This window comes from Passer domesticus, chromosome 11, assembly GCF_036417665.1.
Source record: "Passer domesticus isolate bPasDom1 chromosome 11, bPasDom1.hap1, whole genome shotgun sequence".
Classification (NCBI taxonomy): domain Eukaryota; kingdom Metazoa; phylum Chordata; class Aves; order Passeriformes; family Passeridae; genus Passer; species Passer domesticus.
Genome location: NC_087484.1, coordinates 23,619,110 through 23,641,954, shown reverse-complemented (window position 1 = coordinate 23,641,954; position 22,845 = coordinate 23,619,110). Strand labels below are relative to the sequence as shown.

Genomic DNA, 22,845 nt, shown 5'->3' with positions numbered 1-22,845 from the left:
CCCCTGTATGCAAAAGAAAATACTTACCCAGAAATTGTCCAGCCAAGACCAACTTCTATTTTACTGTTCTTAAAGAAAGGATGATGCTCAAGTTCTTTTGCCAAATTATGAGTGATTTATAGGAGGAAGTGTAACTTCAGACACCTGAAGTGCAGGGTGACTAAAGGTCAGCCAGAGGGGCATGTGGCAGACTGTGTCCCTGCAGAGGAGCAGCTCTGGTCCCAGAGCCCTTCCATGCCCGTGAGAGTCCCCTCCACAGGAGGACCCCAGGCTGACATTGTCCCTGCCTGTCAGGAAGCAGTTTGCAGAGCAGTGGGATGTTGGTGCTGTAAGGTGTCCCAAGGTACCAGTACATGGACTCTGTCCTGGGAAGGGAAGTGGCACGTGGAGGAAATCCAGCCGAGTTTGAGCTGCGCTCTCTGAGTGTACAGAAATAAGTCACAGGATCCTTGCACGCTCACTTTCCCATCATGAACAGTAAAATTAGACATTTGTCTGGAGACAAGAAAGAAAAAGCAATCCTCAGTGCCCTGGCCATGGGACCGTTCTGGTCCTGAAAAGCTTTAAGAGGTTCCTCTTCATTCAGTCCCAGTTACTTCTGCCTATCTGAACACAAACTTCTGCAGCCTCTTCCCAGGCTTCTTGTTCCTGAAACAAAGCATTTCCATTTAGAGCCCTCCAAGCCCCATCCACCATCAGCTTTTCTTTGACCTGCTGGGTGTGGACAGTTTCCCCAGAGCACAGTGTCCTGCCCACCCTCCCTTCACCAGACACGGCCAACAATTAAGCTAATTAAGCTATATGCAGGATTAAGTCTATAGGGCCAGATTCACAAAAGGACTTTGGTGTTTGAAATGGGAATTAAGCTGATTATCAGCATATCACTCTCATTATACAGTCTTTGAAACCTTCATAGCCTTGTGCTTGTGCACATTTCCTCTTGGAAAGTTCCTGTGTGCTCAGAGAGGGAACAGAATTCCCTTTATGCTCTTCCCCCAGTGAGAACTGCCCCAGGGTGAGTCCTGGGCTGGGGGCAGGCAGCCCCCACCTCAGCCATGCAGTCCTTAGGATCCATGAAAAGCGATCTTCCCCACATCCCTGCAATAGGCTCTCCCTGCTCCTGTCACAGGAAAGCCTCTTTGAACCATCTCGTTTCACACCTTTATGTACCGAGGCGTCAGAGAACAAAAGACATTTCTGTTTGGAAAGGCTCACAGAGCTTTCCTTTCATGTGTGACAGATGCTTTCAGAATCCATTTGAGGGAATCTGCATAATTGATACACAACACCAGTGACCCAGCCTGAATGACTTAAAGTCTATTTTCATCTCGGGTGGTTCAGAAGCAGCCAGTGGAATTTGTAAGGCTCCATTAAGATGTTCAGGTCTTCAGGCTCTCTGGCAATGGGGACCATGTGAATACCTGAGGACAAATACCCTGGGTTTCATTAGCAAGATAAAATCCACAGGGTGAAACATGGGAAATCAAATGCAATAAGGAAGTGATTGTGAGCTGGTTATGCATAATGTCAGCCACAGCAGGCTGAGGAATAATGAAAGGAGGGAAAAATGATGAGCTCTAAACTGCAACAATTGCCCTGTGAGCCTTGACTGCTGCAAGACATTTCCTTCTCTCTGTCAGTCCTAGAAAGGCTTAGCAAGCTTTTTAATAAAAAGCCAACATGGAAATTTTTCTGACAATGTACACCATTCAAAGTGTTGTTTCTGTCAGCTGCACACTGTACTACCAGCCCCTCTTTGGATTTTATCTTCATCAGGTGTAAAGGCTCAGCCCAAAACAAGGAGAACTCACATGGGTTAGTCTACTCTTATTGGACAGAAAGTGCTTGAATTGCCCAGGCTGTAAAGCCTGGTTATTCTGGTCAAGGCTTGTGAAGAGGCTGAAAGTTTCACAAGGATGAGATTTAGATGAACACTATATTACTTTAAAGACATTTTGCAGCTCATTATTTTGCTTATTAGTGGTTTCCTCTTTTATTCTCTGACTTTTTTTCTCATTCCCTAAACCTCATGAGTTATTATAGTGCCATGGTTTAGTTTCCAGGGTATGTAGGTATTCCCTTATGGGCTGCTGGAGTTCTGCTTGGGACACACAGCAAAGTCTGGCTACCAGAAGGTCCCAAATAGCAGAGATTTCAGCAATGTTCAGTAGGGGCTGAGTGTTCTGGAAGTAATACATCCAATGGTACAATAATCTTTTCCATTACAGTGGGTTTATCCCATGGTCAGCCCCTTGAGTCACCACAAATCTGTTGTTCTCTGTGTCACTATGCTCCATTTAGATTTGGGACAAAGTGCAGTGTTTCTTCACCTAGCAGGAACTTTGCACTGATGACTTGGTGCTCTAAACTAATGATCAATACAAGCAGTTCATTTCTCCAGCCTCCCTGTGCAGTTTTGTGTGTCTCTGCATGAATGGTTCATGCTGGGCACCCTTGAGAGACGGCTGCAGGACCAGCTGGCCTGGCTGGGGCCTGGCAGGTCCCAACATCCCTGAGGATGCTGTGGCAGCACAGGATCCTACCTGCTCTCTGTGAGTGCCAGCATGGTGAGCAGTGCCACTCTCCAGGACAATATTTGTTCCCTTTCCCCCTCCAGTTGCAATAATGTTTGCAAACACAGTTGCAGATTTTCTTCTGTTCCAGTTCTCTGTGTAATGACAGAGTAAAGATGTCTTGCAGAGAGATTGCATAAAAAAGCTTGGGGAAGTACAGAAATCACAGTAAAATCATCATTATTGGTAACCCATGAATAAATTGTTAGCACCATTCAGCCTAACATTGCAATCACTATAAAGCATTTTAAGACATATTTATGTTTAGTGGCTAGTGAGAGTGGGAAGTTGCAATTCAGTTCTGCAGCTACAGAACAGAGACCAGAATCCAACCAGCAAAGGCCACTGGAAGCTTGAGCTCTGAGTTTCAGTCCTCACTTCACTCTTCCCTTTGGTAAAGCTCCTCTTCCCCTTCCACCCCAATTCTGATTCCTTACAAATGGGCAAAGTCTGTTAAAATGCTACAACAAATTTTGCAGCTCCAGCCTTGGTTTCTCCAGATGTTTAAAACCTTCCTACCCCCCTATCCAGGGGGTTGGCACACTCCAGGAATTGGGCAGAGTGCCCTTGAGTAACAAATTTGTTTTCCCCTGAAGGAACAGAGGGATGGTGGGCTGTCTGTAGGTTACTAGAGAACCAGCTTTATTGCTTGCTACCAGAACATACTCGGGGATAATGACACTAAGTTACAAAGAAAAGAAATTACAGAGCGTGTTATCCAAGTTAAAACTGAATAAGAGAGATGCTCTTTGACTTCTACAGCCTTTCACTGGCTCCTGAGGAGGCTAGTTAGCTATGTGAACCCAGACAAGGTTCCATGTGTCCTGGAGAACTCCTGCTGGAATGTCTTTCCTGCTCTGGTTGGAAGTTGGGTCTGTGCTACCCAGACCACAAGATTATTTGCTCTTTTCTGTAAAGCAATTGGAAAGGTCCAGCTTTCTTTCCTTGCCCTTTCTTTCTGTTTGGAAAGTCAGGACATGATATGACCCTGAAGATGTTTGGATCCTTTTGTCTCCTCCCCTAACACCTTGATGAATATGCCTATTTCTGTTCTTTTTCTAGATCACTTATTGTCTTCACCTTTGTGCTCTTTCTTGTTCCTTACTGGAGCCTCCAGACACAGTAGCAAGATTTTATAAATCTTGTATCACAACACTTTAGCATACTACCTGCATTTTAACACGACAAGTAAAATTTACTACTAGCAATCCTTTGAGTTAAAAAAACCCCTATTCAAACATGAAGGAATTTAAAAAAAACAGAGATGATTCCTCTTATAATTGTCACAAGACTGCATTTAGAGCCACCACAGCGTGTAGTGAACAGGAAGATGTGTCACTTTGGCTGGGAAACACTGCAGCTGAAACACTTTTTGTTCAAATCTGCTGCAATATTAGTCGAGGTCCTTGTATTACAAAAAATTTCACTGTGATTAAATGGAATTAGTGGATGATACAGTACTTAAAGCAGAGGTAATAATACGATTTCCCTCATTAGTGCAGGACTGTTATAGCTTCTTAATTGATTTTAATCGGCATTTAATTAGAAAATGTGAATCCCCTGTGGCTAGTTTGTATTTTACACTATTCCAAGGTAGACTATTATTTTTTTTTTTCTACAGGTGACATCCAAATTCCAGGTTGGGAAAAATATGAAATATTGTATTTGGCCTCTGACTTTTGAGGTCTTTATGTCACAGACTTGGGCTTTATCAGCTCTGAGCCTCTAAATGTCCCCATCACCTGTCTCAGGAGAGAATCTCCTTTTCCGTCTCAGCTTTTCCTCTGGAGCAGAGTTTCCTAGTGCCAAAGTACCTCACAGACTGCTACAAAGCATGTATCCAAATATTTCTCAGGGAAACAACACCAGAACTGTGTTCAGAAGTTGTGGGAAGATGCAGACAGAAGTTCTATCATTTCTGTGAGACTGAAAACACCTGTGAGCCCATATATTGGAAGGGTGGTGACAGGTTCTCGTGTAATTCCACATTGTTTCAGTTCCAGAAAGAATGACTTGAAACAGAGGGAGAATATCCTGCTCTTTGAATGAATAGTGCAAAGAAATCCCTGTGCTAGCATGATAGGAAAGCTTTATTGCATTCTGGATTTTCAATTGTGCTGCATTAAACCATATTAATATTTGGTTTTTCTAGGGCAGTCAAAAATCATTGGTATTGTTGAATTTTTCATTTACACTGGTGCCAAATGATCAGCCTTAGTGCTCCAAGGTCAGTCAATCATTCCCCTCTGGTGGAACATTTCTGCCTTTAAGGCAAATGAAACTTTTTTCTCTCTATCTCAAGTGCAGATAACTTATGGGACAAACTCACTAATAGTTCATTGTGTGTGCCATGGCTGTTGCCCCATGATCCATCAACATACCCAAAATGAAAAGTGATTTCCCTGGAGACTGAGGGTAGAGCTGCTCACAGTTTTTTTTCTTGTGCACCTGAATTTGAGTAGATTCTCTATTAAACATCCAGCTGAAGCAGAGCCTCTGTCCCAGCCATGTTGTGACTTGCTAAGAAGGAAAAAGTTCCCTAGAGCCTGATTCAAAACTGGGTTTAATGTATGGAGATCTTGATTCCAAGGGCATTCAGAACAGTAATCATTCCCACCACTAGAACAACATGAGCTCATGCTGAAGCAAAATTGCATTTAAACAAAATGATCTCCGAAAACATTAATCCTAATAGTCCATTTTGTAATGGAAACCTACAGGGCTATTGCCTGAATTGTGGTTTTGCTGGGAGCTGATTTACAGTGTGGATTTAACATCATTTGCCTTGTACAGCAAAGGAGGAGGCAGGTGTGGCCAGCCTTAAACCCTGCTTACAACATCACTTCCAAACAAAAGCATCTGACCCTCTGGTTTCTGCCTTTGTTTGGCACAGAAGTGTAACTACAGGGATTTTTCAGTGACATTCACTCATTTTGTCTTTCTTTTAATATTGCTGCTCTCAGATTGGTGGTGTATGAAAACCCAAGTAATTATATCTGTCTGCACAGTGTATTTAGCCTTACAACACAATATGCTTTCTTTGCTCTGTGTCATTTTTTATTGCCTGTGTTCTGAAGCCTTTGAATTTAGCTCAGACTCTAAGGTTGAAAGCTGTTGATTTCTGAAAGGTAGAAATGAACAAGCAAAAACTCCTCCAAAGCTCACTAAATCAACATATTTGTTTCCAAACCAGAACCAACAAAAAGGTTGTTGAAGAGACCTGTTTCAATCTGCTTCGTATTCTTGCTGTGTGCCAATCCTGCTTTTTCTGTATGTCTGTTGTATGTCTTGGTTCCTTCTTTCTCACCTGATATTGCATTTTTCATCTGCCTTCTGTATTTGTCTCCTGTACCTCCTTCAAGTTTCTCTCCTGAGGCAGCTTCCATCCTGAAGTAGTTTTTGAGGAAAGGTCTCCCAGTGAATTATCATCAGACTGGGTTTGTAGATGCCCTGGAGAGGTGGAAATCAGACATCCTCCACAGTGAGCAGGATTGACCAGGAACTGTATCCTTTTTCATTTCCTTTTTCATTTGACTTTGGTACTACCCCACAGTGGTATTTTCAGGGTCCCAAGACGAAGGAAGGAAAGGAAGGAATCTGGCTCCTTGTTCTTAGAAGGCTAATTTAATATTCATTATATTATATTAAAGAATGTTATACTAAACTATACTGAAGAATAGAGAAAGGATACAGACAGAAAGCTAGAAAGACACTAATGAAAACTCGTGACTCTCTTCAGTCTTGACACTGTTTGACCGTGATTGGTCATTAAGTAAAAACAATTCACATGAAACCAATCAAACAATCACCTGTTGGATAAACAATGTCCAAACCACATTCCAAAGCAGCAAAACACAGGAGAAGCAAAGGAGATAATATTGTTTTCCTTTTTCACTGAGGCTTCTCAGCTTCCCAGGAGAAGAATCCCAGGCAAAGAGATTTTTCAGAAAATATGATGGTGACACACTACCTAGGCTGGCAGGAATCATTCCAGTGAAATTGACACAAAGTGCAGTTGGATCTCAGGCTGGTTTAGGGAGGTGATCCTATAGATCCACTCCAGCTGCATGTTGGTTGTTTTGGACTTTCACAGAGAGCATAACATCATTTTGAATCCATCTCCGTGGTGCTTCAATGAGCCAGGTGCCCAAATCTGAGCTCATGTCAGCTGCAGTTGTCACTGCTGGTGTCTGCACGAGCAGTTTTCATTTTGCATCTGCATTACCATTTGTGTGTGGACATCTCGAGCATTTGAAAGCCCTTCAGCACTGCTCTAATTACTCTGCTGCTGGGGGCCGAGTTAGAGCTGCTGTTGGCTGCACTGGAGAGAAGTCTGACAAGGGCAGGTAGTTTTGAAAAGCCCAGCCAAGGGCTCTGCAGTTGTCCTGCCCTCCTGGACAGGGTTCAGAGCCCTCCCTAATGGCCGTTTCAGGCTCTCCTGCAGTGCTGGCTGCTGCCTTTGCCAAAGCCCAGGTGGAGAGTGAGCGCTGCATGCTCTGCCCCTGCTCACACACAGATTCTACTCAACATGAGACCTGTCAGATTTACTTTTAAAAGTGCTTATAAATGTGTGGGAAACAGTAAAGGTAAATAAAGGTGTACATGTGTTTTTAGTGATTAGCCAAAACAATTATCTGTAAGATTTAGCAATGTGCTATTGGCTGGAAAGTTTTAAAAATACTCTGTAACAAAGATAAATTTAGTTGCTGCTAGCAAGACATGAGCTGCTGCCATCTTTCAATTGTCTCAGCCGTGTAATGAAACTGATGCTGCAAGAAAACTCAAGGAATGTATCCCAGCAGTCCTGTCCCATTTGTGCAAACCTCCAACACAGAAATGCAGTTGGGGAGTGCATGTGTCCAAGTTAGTGTCACACATCAGTTTTGTGCTGTTCTGCAGCAGAGACAACAGGAGTGAGAAGCACAGGGGAAGTTGAATAAAAATGCAGTGCTTGAATCTGCTCTTGAGACAAACTTGTGAAGTGGCTGCTCTCCATGTTTCTTAACAATGAGGATCTCTTACTATCCCAAAGTGGAAAAATGCATTATGTTTGTATGCAATAAAATGTGTGTGTCTTTGAAAAAATCTATTTATAGGCCTTGCTGATGGCAGCCATTCAGCCCACTGCCTCACTGCTACCTGCCAATTTCCTCTTTATGCTTCTATTAACTAGAGCTTTGGGATTCACAGTTTGTTCTAATTCATTCTTAATGACAGTAAGCCAAAGTCTCGTGTGTGCTCAGTACTTGTGAGATACACTGATGCACTGGAGTCAAACTCCTTATAAAGAGGGAATTTTTAAAAAAATATTATTTCATTTCTCTATACTTCTGGATGATTTTTGCAGTGATATAAGTATCAGGATCAAGACTAGTGTCAGAACAGAATGTGTCAGTAAAAATAAAGTTCTGCAATCTGCATTGTCTTAAAAAACTTTGGCCCTGTCCATCTATGTATAATTTCTTGGTCTCAGGAATATTCTCTAATCTTTCAGGTAGGGGCTAAATAAAGGTTTCTGTCACTTTTGCTGAGGCAAACTTTATATTTCTGAGATGTGATTCCCTTAAAGGTGTCACAGATGCTGATGGGAAGTCTGTAGGTGAGTTCAGCACACTTAAGTCAGGCAGAACAAGTTAATGTGGCTCAGGAAAAACTTTACTCATGAAATAGCCTTTTCCCTTATGTGTCTCAGTAGCAAGTGCTGCTGCCTGCTCTGTGTGTGAGGAGGTAGAGATGAGTGTAATATTTGTAATATTTAGTTGATCTCTTTCACCAAACTTCGCTTCATTTCCTCCACACGGACAGCAAGTCCAAGGAAGATGGATTTAGCAAGAGGCATCCTACTTAAGTTAAAATTAAAAGCTATAGAAAGAGCTAATGCTTTCAGTTAGGTAGACAATGAAGGCTGAGTGTGAATGAGTTAATAACAAGATCCAGTGCCTTGCCATGTTCTCAGAGCTGTTTAAGGGTATTGAAGGAGAAAATGAAGTCTCATATCACAATATTAATAGGTGCAATATGGACTAGTGCCCAAGGGAATTGTGCTGTTTGTACGAGGACTGAGTGGAAAACTTCATGGCTGGTTTTTTTTTCATATAAATGCAGTAACAGAAGACTGTCAGAAAATTAACAGAAAAATTATCAGTGGTTATCAAGACTACAAGCGCTTCTATCCTGATTGTATTTCCCTTGAGCAGCCAGGAAAGCTATAAAAGAAAACGAGTTTTCTTCTGTAGCAAACTGACTGCTTTAATTTCTGCTTTCATTTAGAGATAGATACTTGAAAACTATTAAATGTTTCTAAGCTGGAAAAAAACACCACTTCAGTTAACCCCAAAGGAAAAGCAAGAACAATAGGTGAAAATGCAGTGGACTCAAACAGAGAAATTAAATTGATGTCCTGGAAAAATAAACACACATCAGGGAATCCTCTCACTGATCAGTGCCCAGAAATCAGAGATGCATAAAATTCTCAAATACTCCTTTACCCTCTCCCTGCCTTTTTAACCTGAATTTTAAACGTTCTCTGTATGAGATTATTTTTCTTCTTTCTCTGTACTGAGCAGTTTTGTAAAAGTGCAGTAAAAATACAGAAAGGAAATGGAGAGTCTGCTGAGGACAAGTGACCTAATTTATGGTTTATGTCCCAAGTGTCAGCAGAGTGGCCAAGGATAACAGCAGCTAGCTTGCTCACAGTTACTAATTATGAGAAAGCTTGGCAGGGAGACCTGAACCTTTTTATTAGACTAAGTAATATAGCTGTGGAGAAAAGGAAAATACACGAAGTAAATAAGAGCTTCTACAAGTTAAAAATATATTTTATATTTTTTTTCTATTTTGACTGTTGGAAGATACACATCTTCCTGATTAAACCATGTTGGTTCCCATGCAAACCTTCCAAACTGCATTGATGTACTTTGAATCATTTATTTGCTCATGTTCATGACTTCAGAAGTTACCTGATCATTTTGGGGAACACATGGCAAAATTTGAGATGATTTGGAGTGGGTTTGCCAGAGTCACTGGAACTGGATCTGCATATGCTGGTTGAGGAGCTGGCCAATACATAGATTTGGGGGAGAAATGAGGAAAATGTGGAAATGTGAGTAAAGTTGCTCTGAAAATGAGTAGTAACAAAAAAGAAGAAAATTATCTGAGGGGAGGGGAAGAGGAGAAGACAATATGACCTTTTCAACGCAAAAGAAAACTCTGAATCAACGCTGAAAAATGAATGGCAAAGTCATTAGACTGACAGTGAATAATAGGGCAGCTAAGAAGGGCAATTGTGTGCTTTCGTTTTTAAGAAAGCCATTTCTTCTGACAACCAACCATCCCAGCCAGAGACTGGAGTCTTATTAGAGTAGGAAATGAGTTGTTCTGCTGACTTCACGCGTGCAGTGAATTGTCTGCAGAACTTCTACAACAAAGTTCTTTTAGAACGAGTAGCAAATTGCAGATGAGATTTGTTAATATGCCTCACAGGCCTCACAGCACTCAGCTGTGTTAATACAGACCAGAATGCACAACATATGGAGCCTAGGTAGAGATTGAGACATGTTAAATTTGACTCTCAAATTAGATTGATTTTGTTAGTGTTAGACAAATATTATCTGAGAGGACACAAACACAGCAGTTGTCAAAATAGAGCAGCAAGCAGAGAGATAGATGTGGCGTGCCCAGGCTTAGCTCGTTCCTGTCCTGAACTTTATCAGGAGCTGAAGCTGTGCTGATTTCTCACTTGTGTGAAGTGATTGCTCTGTGTGATGGTAGCCAAGTCCCAAAGATCTGATTGCAAAGATTAGGCAAAGGCTCGCTGTTACTAAACCGCTGTCATTCCTGCTCTGCTCTCCACGAGCACAAAGGAAGTGTATTTTGAGATATAATAAGAAGAGACAATTAAAACTTCTGTTTTCCCGTGCAGGGAGAGCACAGGATATGCCCCAGCTCTTGGTGTATCAGGTTCATGTGAGGCGATCAGGACGCCTGCTGAGAGAACTAACAAAAGACCATTCACTAACAAAGCACCAGCAATTAATCCTGGAGTTGTACGGGGTTGGAGGCTACTTAGAGGCCTGGTGTAAACGAGCATAGCCTAATGGTACCCTAATTTACACACAGCTCCTATGGCATTTAAAGCTATTTACAGTATAAGCATTTGTTTTTATAATTTGTCCTGTCAGAGGAGAGATGCTGTTCTGTATTGCAGCGTGTAAGTGCTGGTTTCAGCATGTACTGGTTTCAGCATGTGCCAGGAGAAGAACAGTCAGGTCAGCTTTTCTGGCTGGAAACTGTTGTTCTATTGAAAGTAATTGCAGTTTTCATGATAAAATGTTGTATGTATTATATTAAATGTATTCCTATACTCTTGCATTGAGCAATGGTGTAATTAAGGGATATACCAGGGATTCCCACTGTAGAAACCAACCACCTATTCTAAAGACTTTAATATAGCTGTAAAAGCTGATTATATGTTGGAGTGTGAGTGTAGGGATCTTGCAGAAAGAGCTCTTTATCGCACATAAAAGACATCTCTGTATAATGGCTTATAAACATCTTCCCTCAAAACCTGACAATATTGAAGGGAGATGATGAAGAGCTACTCAAAAATCCATTTAACTGATAAGCTGAATGCTCCTAATAAGCCAATTTCAGGCATCACAGTGAAGTAAGTGAAAACACAGTCTGAAGCAAGTCTGAGCCATAAGAAATCCTGCCCTTGCAGGACAGTTTCACACAGAGTGTGTTCTTTGGAACTCGTGTCACGGTGACAGCGTCAGCCCCCTCAGCTGGCACCTGCTGCCAGTCTCTCAGTGCCAGGTACAGTGGGAGTAGCTGCTGGGTACCAGAGACTCCAGGACAGCTGATCCCATCAGTCACTCAGGTTTTGAGGTTGTTCTCAAAAATGGCACAATTCAATTTCTGGACAGGAGCAGCTCCCACCTCCTGTGGGACCAATGCATGGCCTACAGGCTGTGATGCTCAGGGTCTGTCCGTGCCTGAGTTTCTCTGGACTGGAAGTTGTTCTTTGCCTATCACACAGCAGCCTCATTCCTTTTCAGTGTATTCTTCAGAGAATTTTGGCAGTAGTTTATTCAGTAACTAAAATTTTCTGCTTACCAATTCAGTTTCAGAATAGGAATAGAAAAGCAAACAGAGGGTACAGATGGGAACAGCAGCTGAACAGGGCAGGGTGAGCCTCAAGTGAGTGACAGTTCCTAAGCAAAATGCTCTACATTTCTTAAACTCTTGGATTTTTGCTATTCTGGCACAGCCTGTCTAGAAATAGCACAGCCTGGGCTCAGCTCTCCTTGCAGCAGTGGGTTGTGGCAGAGAGCAGCGAGGTGAGCACCCTGTGCACAGGGAGCAATCCAGCCCATCCCCACCAGGGCAGACACCTTGGGCGTGAGCCCAGGGAGCCCTGCAAGATCTGAGCCCAAGTTTTCACGTGCCATAACCAGGCTTTGTGCTCCAAATAAGGGCTCTGGCCACAAGGCTGATCTGAGATTGAAATTGCCTGTTACTCTGCAGTCCTACCCATTCTCTTCTTGCTTCTGCCTCCTTAAGGGCACACCTTCAGGCCATAATTTGAGTATATGGTTGATGTAATTATGCATGTAAATTAGACATGCTCTTTTAACTTCATCGCTAATTTGACTACCTCATAAAAGAGATTTAAGGGCACCTCTGGTCAGTGAAGGTGACTTAAAACTAACTTGTTTCTTGCCAGGTGAGTACACTTTGTTTCAGCTAGGTCCTGACCAGCAGAAACATCTTAAATCATTCAAGGTTTGTTCTCAGCTCATGTCTGATGGGTCCCTTAGGGCCATTATATACTTACATATACATATATATCCCATATCTATATATAAACTCATTTTTTAATCTAAGTTCACTCAGATAAAATAAAGGATTTCAAAAATGTAGAAAAGAAAGGAAAGGACAAGTTTCTTTCTTGTGAGGAGAACTGAGTCTTCCTTGAAGACTGAGCACTTTGATAATTTTCTGCAGCAGTTATCTTCAACACCAGATTTTGGCAGAACATGATTGAGTTAGGGCCTGAGGGTAAAAATTCCATCTCAAGGCTGTGTTGGAAGAAGGAGTCTTCCAGCACAAGGATCTGCAGTGTGGCACTTTGGGAGCAGAAGGGGTAAGGCCACAGGAAGGGGGCATGGTGGGAGACAGCTGCTGAGGGAGCAGCAGGCAGAAAGCCTTGGCCAAAACCCCTTTGAAGACCATGGCAGAGCCTGGGGCCACGGCCTCAGGACAGGACAGGGAGGATGAGGCAGGGCTGAGCACTTCTCTGCCCTGGTGGGACAGCTCACCCTGTACAGGCTGGGGAAAGGTGGATTTCTCTGATCCTAGCCCAGTATTTCAAGCAAATCCTTCCCTGCCCCTGTACTTTTTTTTACATATGACTTTATTTTACCCTAGCTGTGGGATGAGAATGTTGGCAGTGAGTGCCAATGAGCATTTTCTTCCGTGGTTGAAGACCAAGCCATCAAAACCAGGAGCAGGGAAGTTGGTGTTATGCACAAGCTGAACTTAATCCACCCCTGAACTTCAGCTACTTGCATTGTTTGTTTTGGATCACTGTGACAATGACATTATTGTTGAGGCTGGCACATTGGGGTGAATGAAGAGCAGTCACTTGGTTCATTCTCAGTTTCCAGAGCACGGGTCTGTGGCAGGGTCAGAGCTGGTTCCACACAGAGTGAGTGCCCAGCACAGCAAAGTTCAGCCTTGTGGGGAGCCTGAAGCAAACTCCAGGAAAGGGAAATACCTGGTTGGGTGGAATTGCCTGTAAATGCCAGGGGCAATGGCACCCTGCAGCACAATCAGGTGCTCCAGGACAAATCCTGTGTGCAGAAAGGAAGGAGAGAGAACAACTGATAGTTGTTGTAAAGAGAAGACAAATATTCTAAAAGTTCTATCCTAATTTTCATTACTCTTTCTTCTAATTATGATTAATAATTTTTTCTTTATACCATTTTAAAATTTTAAACCTACTTTACCTTTCTCCTAATCCTACCTCACAATAAAAAAAATAAGTACACTAGTGATTAATCAACACTAATCCCCAGCACACTCATTAATATACCACCCAAGAAATCTCAAAATTAACAAAATCTCAAATAGCAAACCAAAACCACTACATAAAATTAGTATTTCTACCCAGTTTCAAACAAAAAACACCACATCATTTTAAGTGACTGAAGGAATTTTTGTAAAAGAATAAAGAATATTTGTAAGGTAAATTAAACATGAAAAATTTAGTGTCAATAGACAGAGTATAAGAAAATAAAGTGCTGCTGTACCCTGGTGTCTCATCAAACCAGGGTATAATTTTGCTTTGAAGACATGCGTTGGGTGCAGCTGTGGGTTCTGTGTTTCTGTCCCCTGCCAGCTCCAGTGAGCTGGACTGCAGGAGCTAGATGTCTGCTGAGAAAAGTGTGCAGGAGAATGAACAAATATTAACCTTTTTCTCAGGGGTCAGAGCGCAATCAAAATGCCCTTCCACAGAAAGTAACAGAATGAGATTAATTTTACATGCTGCAGCTACGATGGTCCAAGTGGCATGGGTAAGGCAGTATAAATTCAGGCAGGCAGGGTTTCATTAATTGAGGGAATTTCCAGGCTAATTTCCAGGTGTTCAGGGACCTGACCTATTTCAATTTGAATAATAGCTGATGACAGAGTTCGATATGCACCAGCCTTCCATTTAAACAGAGGGGAGAGAATTGTTTTGGGTTGGGGCTTCTTAATTAGTATTCCACAAATATGGCATTGTTTTGCTAAACACAGCTAGCATGTATTTCCTTGTCAGATATAAACTTAAAGGAAAATCAGTGCATTTCACTTTGCTCCATGTAAAAGATTTTTTAAAAGGCCAAAAAGCAAAACTAAAACACAGTCTTGTGCTGTACCTGGTTATTGATTTAGGTTTTAATCAGAATTAGTGGGGGAAAAATAAGAAAAACTCTCAGATACTCTTTAACTCTTCCTTTGATAATTAGACTCTAATTTCTGTTTTGTCAACGGACAACTATGTTGGCCATTAACTTTATCTAAAGTGGATGCTAATTAATGCTAAACTACACTTCCGAAGGTGCTACATGTTATACCCCCCTGACTGCCCCCAGTCACTCACCATTCACTGTGTCAACAAGAGGGAAACAATGAAAGAAAGGATGACCAGGAGCCAGGGAAGACAATTCTGATATCAGCTCTGATCTTCCAGTTATGTACTGTAACTTGGAGTTACTTGCTGAGTTTTAAAATTTCAGCTATAATTTTTAAATCTTCAGCCTATTTGGAAAGAAATTATCTCTAAACCTCTGAGGAATCAGTTAATATTTAATTCTCTTGTACTCAGACGTCAAAATTTCATGAGTCGGTGACAAAGAAATGTGTTTAGCTCACAAATTCCTCGAAGCACAGCGCAGTATGGAATACACACCTCTAATACTGGGTTAATTCAGCTGTTTTCAATGTCACTTCTAAGTTAATGCAAAGCATTATCCTTGCCTAAGGTAACAGTGGCACTGAGCAGCTGCCTCCTGGTAACTGTTGTTTGTATTTCATTACGGTCCTGAGTGCCTGACAAAGACACTTCTGGTCCTGCACGCTGTGCAAATACTTAGGAGAGGAAGGACCCCGTCTCTGGGATGTTTGCAGTCTCCTAGATGTAATCAAAAGGCAATCCACTGACTTTGTAGATTGTTGTAATAAGCTTTAAGTAGAGGGAGGTGCTTTAAATGTGTAGTGTCTCACTTGAAACCAGGTTTAACCTTTAGTGTGGTACTGCCTGGCAGAGTCAGATATCCATTAAATCACTTGGACTCCCTGCTGATTGGTTTCCACCCATTTCCATTTCTCTGCTCTGACTTCTCCTGGCTGTTGGGGAAATACAATATTCACAGAATTCACAGAATCACCAGGCTGGAAGAGACCTTAAAGCTCATCGAGTCCAACCCAGCCCAAACACTTCAACTAAACCCTGGCACCCAGTGCCACATCCAGGCTTTGTTAAACACACCCAGGGATGGTGACTGCACCACCTCCCTGGGCAGCCATTCCAGAGCTTTATCACTCTTTCAGTGAAAAACTTTTTCCTAATATCCAATCTGTATTGCCCTTGATGCAGCTTGAGACTCTTAAAATTCCTCACTTCCTTGCCCAAAATTTTGGCATCAATACGCCAGAGAGACTGGGATTCAGCATGCAGCAAGCTTTAGAAGCAAACTTGTGCTGAGAGCAATCCTAACAATCAGAGCAGCAGGAAAATGAGCAGCCCCAAATGTCACCATCAGATTAATGACAGAAATGCACCAGACAACCCAGGGGATACTGTTCCTGAGAATTACTGCTGTTCTCTGTGCCACCATCTCAGAACCTGAGACCATCTCCTGTGAATGGCATTTCTCCAGCCTGGGGCACTCCTGCCCTGCTCTCACAGACTGCATCCCTCACAGTACCTGTGCCTGGGGAATGGATCTGTGATTCTAAGTACTTCCCACTGTTCTTCCCAAAATACATGATCTTGGCATTTGTGAAATATTCAGTTTATAAAGAATAGTGACTTCTTGTTCAAGAAATAGCATTAAGCCCTGCCATGCCATTTTATTGGTGTTCATTCTCATAAAGGCTAATAATCTTGTTTAGTTCCTTGTCTCTGCTGTGAAGTACATTTGCAGCTTCTTTAATCTTTTCAGGATAAGCAAGCCTGCCAGAGGCTAAATAATTACTGACAGCTGCTAGGTACTGTCTGTCCTATTAGATGTGTTAATCAAATTTTGTAACTGTATAGAAACATCAGCATTAGCAGAGCGAGGTAGCTTTGTCTTTTTTCCGTCAGATCCATCCAGAATGGTGTATTCTGCACACTTTTTCTCCATGCTTTTTATACACAGTTTCTCAGAATCACAGTGTGACTTGGAAGGGACCTTAGAGATCATCTACTTCTAAGCCCTCTGCCATGGGCAGGGACCCTTCCACTGTCCCAGAGCCCCATCCATCCTTGCTCCACCAGTGCTCTTGGGCTTCTGGTGTCCTCTGGGTCCCCATGTCATTGCCAAAGTGACTGTGATTCCTGCAGCACAGGACTGGGACCCACAGTGGCTCCATCTGCAAAAGGAGGGAGGATGACATATCCCTTTATTCATGCAGCATCTCCCAGTACAGTAAGTCAGTAAGTGTAAAATTAGATTTTGGATGTAGGACACAGCAGAGATTAATATTATGGGTTCTGGCCAGAAGGATGTACTCCAGGCAGATGTGGTCTAATGGGTTTAGTAGAAGCATGCTGTGCATGTGTAGGTATATCACCAGGCCAGGTCTCTCGTGCTGTAACTGCTGCTTTCAAAAGATAATGAGAAAAAAATGTTAATTTAATGACCCATCTCCAGGAGTTCTCACAGAGCTCCCTCTCCCTTGGGGTTTGGGAGTGAATTGAGATTTAAGGTCAGGCTGCTGTGGAAGCCCTGTGTGCTGGACTGGAGTAGAGAAGAACAAAGGCACTGCTTACAGTGGGTGGCTACTATTTATATGCAGTGCCTGAAATAGGTCCTCTCTGCATCTGTCCTGGTGTCCCCAGGCAGGTGGAGCACAAAGGGCCTGGCCCTGAGCTGTCTCCATTCCCAGATTCCTGTGCCCAGAGGGAGCTGCCCCCAGCCCTGGCCCTGACAGCGCAGTGGGGCTGGCACTGGGGACTTGGGGCCACAGCCTCACACCTCTCCTGACACACTGATGAGCCTTCAACGGGCCAGCAAAACTGATCTGCTCTCATATCTACTTCCCTGATGGTTAAAAAAAAAAGAAGAATCTCATCTCATCTGAATCTCTGCCTGGTTCTTCCCTACCATCATGTGCAGAAAGATTTTCTCAGACTCACTGGCCTTCCTTGAAGTCCTGCCCTTCCCTCCCTGTCATACATCTGTTGCTTTAGCTTTAGGAAATTGCAAGCCTAATGTCTATCAAATAACCCCAGCCAAACTGAGGGTCCTCTGAGTTATGGGTCTAAACTCGGCACATTTCTACACCAGAGATCACAGAAAGGAGTAAAACCAAAATGCCTGTTTATTCCTATTTCATCTCAGGGAATGCTGAACATGAAATCAGATCTCAGGGAGAAAACCTGGTCACTGCCACTTGTTCTGGCTGTCACTTGTCAATTTTGAGCTGCTCCTGCAGCATTTCTGTGCCTCGCCGTGTCAGTTTTGCTGTGCTCCTTGTCAGCTTCACAATAAAGAACAAGGGGGAAAAATTGGCAACTGGCACACAGGAATCAGAGGTGGAATAAATTGATAAGGAGTGGTTAGAGAAGCATGAAGGCCTTGGAGCTCAAGAATGCTGAAAATCCAGCAAGCAACTAACGATTATTTTAGGCGTGCAGTTAAAAACAACACAAGCTCTAAGACACCAGGAATGGTTCTGAATTAGAACAAAGGGTGAAGAATCTGTAAACATTGCCAAGAAATGTAAAATATAAGAGCTGGTTCTAAGCTCCAGCAAAAGGAAGCCAGAAGAGGCAGAAATGATGGCAATCAAACAGAAAAACAGATTGCAAGTTTTGGTCTTCTGCTCTGGTTAGTACCGAAGAAGGAGCTGTGGGGTGCCAGGAGGTTTTGCAGAATAACTCCTGTGTGTCTGTCAGTGATTGCAGAGACATGGACAAAATTTTGGGAAGCCAGTGGGTTTTGAGTACACAGTTTAAGCACATCCTAAACTCACTCACTAGAACTGTTCTGAAGGCTCATAGGCAATCTCTGCTGCACCCTGGTCTCATGTGGATCAGCCGCTGCCACAGCATCACTCCCAGGGAAAGGAGAACTCTGGTGTGCACACTAGGAGGGGAAAAAGGGCTAAAAGACCTCTGACTACCCAAAAAGCAACAGCCATGGGTTTCAGAACAAAAAATCTCCTGCACTTGACAAGACAGTCATGGTAACACAGTGTGTTCACTGTATGAAGAGGAATGTTTGGGGGCAGGAGGAATTCTGCAGCCCCCCATCCCACACAGCTCTGGCCATGCACTGGAGGATTCTGGCACTGATCCCCCAGCATCTGTTGGAACCAATGTATTTTTAGTTGTATGTCTGCTGGGGATTCTAAGATTTCAAGAAATGGAAAATTTAACACGTCCCTGAATGGGCTGCTGTCATATTCACTTCCCTGGTGGTTAAAAAAGAAGAATCTCATCTCAGGTGAATCGCTGCCATTCCGAGGGTTTTGTTATGCCTGTATCTCTCAGGTAATGAAGATCCTTCTCTGCTTTGAGGAATTCCCTCTCCACTCACACACTTGGCACTAAACTCACTCCTTAAAACCTTGGGGATATATGATGGTTGCCCCATACTTCTCACTGCAGGATTCTTTTCTTACCAATTGCTTATCATTTTGCCAAACGGGAACCATTAGGTTCATCTTCCAGTCAGGGTTATTTTCCTTCCAAGGTAAGGATATACTTGTAGTGCTTTTTTTGTTTGTATTTTTTTCCTTGTAAGTTTCATCCAAAATGATACAGTATGTGCAAGAATAAGGAGAGGGAAGCACAATTTTTGGGTTGTTTATTTGTTTTTACTAGTAAAAAAAAAAAAAAGAGCATTTGTTATCTTTGTTGTGGACATAAATTCTGTGATGCTTTGAAGTGCTCTGATACCATCTTGCCACTTAGAAAAAAACACAATAAAAATTCTGTTCTGTCTTCATAGCTGGGCATGGTGAAATTACAGCAAACAAGGCAGAGTTTAGGGCCTTGCTTGGAACACCAGTGATAAAGCAGAATGTTGAATGATGTCCCAATGCCCCAGTGAGTGTGCCCTGATGTGCCCTGTTCTTTTTATGCCCCAGCTGAAGGAGTGATGAATACAGCCAAACAGACACAGCTGAAGGCTGCAGCACAAAGCATTGCAGAGCTTCGAGGTGTCACCATTCTGGCACTCTCAGAGTGGCTCCATTTGGCCCTTTAAACAGCCTTGTTTTCATGTTGGATTTGCATGCAACAAGCCACAGGTTCACTTTGTTTATTCTGTCAGGGTCAGGCAGGTTTCCAGCCTGTGAGCCAGAGCTGGAGCACTTCTGCATCCCGCTTTGGTCTCGTCCTTTCTCTGAAGGAGGGAATGGAGTTCCAGTAATGCTCACACAAATAGCTGCTCTGTAATTGCCATCATTCCCCTGGTATGTTTTATTGGCAAACCTCGAGTGTGTCTGAGGCCTGCTCTCCATGCCAAGGGTTTTTTAAGATGTGCTGAGCACCTCTCTGCCTCACTGAGTTCAGCTGGCGTTGACAGCTCCAAATACCTTGCAAGAGTAAGCACTTGGCATATAGGGCAAGTGAGACAATCAGCATTTTATGCATGTCAGGATGTGATCATGCTTGTTTTAATCCGCTCTCCAGTAAGCTTCCTTGCAGAAAAACAGCTCTTGCACTTAATAAAGCCTGTGCCATCAACCAAACAGCAGCAGCAAGTGTAATTACAGACTGTTTATGAGAAGGCTTTTGCATGAGAGAGTTATCTTTTGCTTTAGCCATGTTCGTAGCCTATTAAATTTTGGATGACTCAAAGAAGATTTTCTTTCTTGTTCATGTAAAACTGTGACCCATCTCTTCACGCAGGTAATTGCATTATCTAAACACAAGGGCTCCTCACATGTTTTGTCAGAGGGGCACTCCCAATGCCAGGGCAGCATCCCAGGTGTCCATGGCACGGAATTTATGGCAGTCAGTGCATCACACTCACCTCAGCATTCCAGTATTTTGGAATATTTCAATACAGTGTTCCCCACCATAAGGAAGGGGAATAAGGATTGAGGTCTCTGTCAATGGGGCTTTCCCCATTTTCTGCTGACAAAGCACATGTGGTATTGATAGAGGAGGAGGAAAGGAATTACTAAAGTGAAATTGTGAGGAGACAGAACTCTTCAGTCCCAAATCGTATAATCTGTCCCCAAAACAAGCATTTTGTGCTAGACAACCACACAAAAGTGCTCTGCTGATGTTCCACACACCAAGTCTTTCTGTGTTAGCAACAGACCCCTGTGAACACTGAAAAATAAATAAATTTTTCAGCTTAGTTCTCCTTGGCACCAGAGAATCATTTGTATCACCTCACCACAACAAGGCTGTGCTAGCAACCCTGGCTGTGAGTAGAGAGCATTTTGTTATTTATCACCTTAAAGTGTGTTCTTCTCTGGAGAACTGCTGCTTTTAATGATAGATTTTTGCTGTTGTGAATGTGAAATACATCACAGTTTTGGGTATCTTTTTAATTTTATGGATGGCGCAGCTTAAAACCAGGTACATCAAATAAAATAACTACTGCTGAGAATGAATAAAAGTTGGCAGGTATGGCAGTTTAAAATAGCCCTATTTTCACCCTAAATATAGCCTGGTTTAATTGAAATCAAGTGGTAGCTATGAGACAGCTGCTATATCAAAGACCAGTGACAGCCTGCTGAGGTTAAAAGAATACAGGCTGCCTGTGTCTCTGCTGAGATAAAGTGGCATCACAGAGAGCAGAGCAGCAGTTAGATTGATGAAAAGTTAAGTTTTTAAAGCACTGATTTGTAAAGCCCTTATGCAGTTTTATTTATAGTTTATTTGTCTCTGTCCTCCCAATAAAATGGGTTTCATTCTGAAAGCAGAAGTGTGATGCAGATCCCCAGCTGATGTGGCTGATTTCGCTCAGCTGGGAAAGAAGCCACGGACACAGAAAGTCAGTCAGGTGTCCCCCTGAAACTCTGCCAGTGTAGGAGGAACAATGGTAGAATTTGGACTTTTTTTCCCTGTGAGAGTTTCTCAGAAATGGGTGTTTCATCTTTATGAGGTCAGCCCAAAACCACGGCAGGGTTTTGGGGAGAAGGGTACATTAAGGCACCATCAATGCTTCCATGTCATTAAGTACATGATCTAACTGTGGTGATGTGATACCCCCTCTAACAGCACCATGCACAGATATGCCAGAGATTTAACTAGAAAGGAGTTGTCTCCACAGTCACAGGTGAAAAGTGGACATTTTTTAATATCCCGCTGCTTTCAATATTCTCTAATTAACAAGCACTTCTTTTAATTCTCATGCTTTCCGGTTATTATTATTTTTTTCAGCCTCATATAGTCTAAACCCCAATCTCTCAGACTTATCCTCCCTAGTAGCTACTGAAATTCTTTTTACGTGCTAGTACTTAATTAATATTTGCCATGTTCTTACTAAGGTAACTCCATACTTTCTCATTATATGAAATTAAAAGTAGGTGAGCTTAGTTCCCAAATAAGAGAAGCTTTAGAAAGATATAAACACCCTCACATATGGATTTTCTTTTGATTTTGATTCTCAGGAGAGCTCTTAAGACCTTCTACCAACCCTGTCAATCAAATAAATTGATGAATCATTGAGCCAGAGCTATGGCTACAAGCAGCCCTGCACAGCAAGTTCTGAGGTGAGCTCCTGAATTTCTTGATTCCTGCATGCAGACAAAACCTCTTCATGGCTGCGGGTCACTGCTGAGGGAATTCAAAACAAGGCAAATGAAAGCTCATTTCACCTCAGGTTCTGTGACTGCTCTCAGGAAGATGTGAGTTCAGCTCCCCCACCGAGCCTCGTGCTCCCAGGACTGGCAGGACCAGGAGGAGCATTAGACAGGCAGAGTAATCTACCCAAACAGGAGGAAAAGAATCCTAAAGAAATCCCTCTAGTCGAGTACAGGACACAACCAGCAGTCAGGGAAAGCAAGGGAATTCATGGAGCGTGGGGGAAGAGAAAGGTTATAAACAGTGTGTCTTGGTTTGAAAAGACAGGTGTCTGATAAGGAAGGCAGGAGACTCCCCTGAAATGGAAAATGCAAACCCCCTCCCTCCAAATTGTTATCATTTTGAAATTAAGGGGCTCTCAGGCAAAGATATGGGAATAGGAATAACAGTTCTTTATTAGAGAAGAAAATAAAATACAAATGCAGTAATACAAAACCACCTACTGCCAGAGTCAGAACATGTCCTGGCCCCTATGTTTCAGGGTGGTGGCACAGCCCCATCCCATGGGGGCTCAGCCCTCCTGCAGTGCCAGCTGTGCTTCTGCTGGAGCAGGGATCCTGCACAAGGGGGGAGTTTTCCTCTGGAGCTCCAGGGCTGCTGGAGATGGGCCTGCTCTTCCTCTGGGAATGCAGGGCAGGAGAAAGCTGCTCCTCTGGGAATGCAGGGGGCAAAGGCTGCTGTGCTGTCCCAGGCTCAGATTGTATCCAGGTAGGAATGCTTGGCTCCTGCCCTGGGCACAGCATCTCC

The 22,845-nt window shown here is 42.9% G+C and overlaps 1 long non-coding RNA gene across 1 annotated transcript in view; it reads left to right on the top strand.

The window, feature by feature from the left end:
- LOC135309653 (uncharacterized) overlaps positions 1 to 22,531 on the top strand; it is a 46,916-nt gene extending 24,385 nt beyond the window's left edge. Inside the window, exon 4 of the long non-coding RNA XR_010369841.1 lies at positions 21,906 to 22,531. This is a non-coding gene — a long non-coding RNA (uncharacterized LOC135309653). The remainder of the gene's footprint in view (positions 1 to 21,905) is intronic.
- Positions 22,532 to 22,845: the final 314 nt, after the last annotated feature.